Source organism: Bison bison, unplaced genomic scaffold, assembly GCF_000754665.1.
Source record: "Bison bison bison isolate TAMUID 2011002044 unplaced genomic scaffold, Bison_UMD1.0 scf7180017864389, whole genome shotgun sequence".
Taxonomy (NCBI): Eukaryota; Metazoa; Chordata; class Mammalia; order Artiodactyla; family Bovidae; genus Bison; species Bison bison.
Window position 1 is genome coordinate 9,008,383 of NW_011494961.1, and position 2,262 is coordinate 9,010,644.

The following is a 2,262-nucleotide window of genomic DNA, read 5'->3' on the forward strand; positions in this document are numbered from 1 at the left end:
ACCATACATAAGGAAGAAGACTTAGGTTTTTGCTTCAAGGTAGAGTTGGCTTTCAAAAAATATTTGTTTGAATAAGTGGATAAATCAGTGAATGTCCTGAAAAACAGTGTGTGAAAAATTCCTAGCCAGCTTCGTATTGAGAGTTTAAGATAAAGAATGAAATGCACATTATTATTGCATTCTTTCTCGTTTTCACTTTGAAGGGAGATGAATTTACTTACTAGGTATGTTTGGGAGGCAAACCCTTTTAGAAGGATAAAAACAATTAAGTTGTAGATACTCTGTGATAGCTTCCTTAAAAAAAATTTTTTTTTAAGGAAATAAAACATGTTTGGCTGTTCCTTGGGATCAAGCCTGAAAAGTTTTATTGGAGCTTAGTTGTGGGGTTGTATATTTTTTATCTAAGAAATACTGACAGAAAATTACAGTAACAGCAGGCTAAAAGTTTACAGGGTATTTGATTCTTCTCTTGGATCAGCCTGAATAATATATTAGAAGACATCAGGTAGAATTCCTCATAATCTTCCCTCTTTGTTGGTATAAAATATTCATAAGAATTGGGTGCTGAAAGCTGTTTTAGTTTCCCAGAGATCACCGTGTCTTTAGTTCTTACATCTTATTTTTTCTCTATTTGTTAATATTTATTTATGATTTTTGCATCCATATTTTTTAAGATATTATTTATTTTTAGAGTTTATTTTCAATTGGAGGATAATTGCCTTACAATACTGTGTCGGTTTCTGCCATCTGTCAACATGTATCAGTCACAGGTACATGCACTCCCCTCTCTCCTGAGTTACTTTGGAAATAAAGTAACAATTTTGTTCCAGTAGTTTCCCAACCTCTTTTTTGGTTCTGTCTTCATCACCATCATTTTAAGGGAATCATTTGGAATGAAGTTCTCCAGAATTACCACATGAGTGGTTTTCAATGTGGGAGTGATGGAAATGAATTTAGGGTTCAGGGCTGTTTATCAATAACTTCATTAAGAGCCAGTGAGGAAAATGAAAGAATTAATCTTGGCCTACTGAGGACATATTTTGTCCCATTTGTGTTTCTGATTCCTGTCTGAAAGGGAAGGTATGACATTTTATTACCTAAATAAACTAAAAACTGCTTTTGAGAAGGTGGCAACGAGGGGATAGACAAATAATAAAAACAGAAGAGAGAGCACCACACAGGGTCAAACATGCTGTTTTGTATACAATATTGTAAAGTAATTAGCCTCCAATTAAAATAAATAAATTTAAGTTAAAAAAAAAAAACACGGTTTTTAAGTCCCGTCATTTTAGAGCCAGGTGTGTCTCTTGAGGAAAATTCAGAGATCAAGGTACCTAAAGGTGCCCTTGGGTGCCTGCATTTTGGCTTTCCTCAGAGTCTTCCTTCTTGCAAGGCAAAGCTGATGAGGTGAGCTGGCTGCAGCAAGCCCTCTCACGGCCTCAGATTTGACTCCTGTATGGCAACCCACTCCAGTGTTCTTGCCTGGAGAATCCCAGGGATGGAGGAGCCTGGTGGGCTGCCGTCTCTGGGGTCGCACAGAGTCGGACACGACTGAAGCGACTTAGCAGCAGCAGCAGCAGCAGCTACACCCGAGAGCGTGGTCTGGTTAAAACAGCATAGGCTCTTGGACCATCCTTGGCCTGGTTTGCCACCTAATCTTAGGTTCGACTTCTCTGAGCTACATTTTAAGCTCCCAGAAAAGGGTAATTTAAGGCATGCACCAGGAGGTGGGACTAAATATTCTTTAAGGTTCTGTCTCATTCTCCTTATTTTCTTACTTGTCTTATTTGCTTTTAACTTCATATTGAACTATAATATACAAAGGAGAAAGTGCACATTTCCCAGGTATACAATTAAATGAATTTTTCCCATTTAAACAGTCGTGTGACCAGCACCCAGACAGGTGAAAAGACTGTTACCAGCACCCTTGATGATCTGCATCCTGCCCTCTCCTCTCCCCGCCGTCCTCCCCGGCATAGTCATCACTGTCCTCGCTTCTCACAGCGTAGATCCCATGAGCTCATTGGCAATTCTGGGAAGCAGACTCTAAGAGAGAGATGAGCCTTCAGGAGGATAGCTCTTGGAAGCAGCGCTTGTGGAAGAAAGAGAAAGGCAGGGAGCAGAGTTGGGCTGGAGGAGAAGCTGAGCTGCAGTTCGGTCTTAGTGGAAGCCTGAGTTGATCCTGGGTGGGCTTCTGGAAAGGCCCTTCAAAGATGCTTTCAGTTGCACAAAAAGTAGTCACTTAAACCTCTGTGTTGACCA

At 40.1% G+C, this 2,262-nt stretch overlaps 1 protein-coding gene across 3 annotated transcripts in view; it reads left to right on the top strand.

Annotated features, from left to right (window-relative positions):
• The window catches only part of PAPSS1 (3'-phosphoadenosine 5'-phosphosulfate synthase 1), a 112,968-nt gene that overhangs the window by 73,700 nt on the left and 37,006 nt on the right, over positions 1–2,262 (top strand). The window lies entirely within an intron of this gene.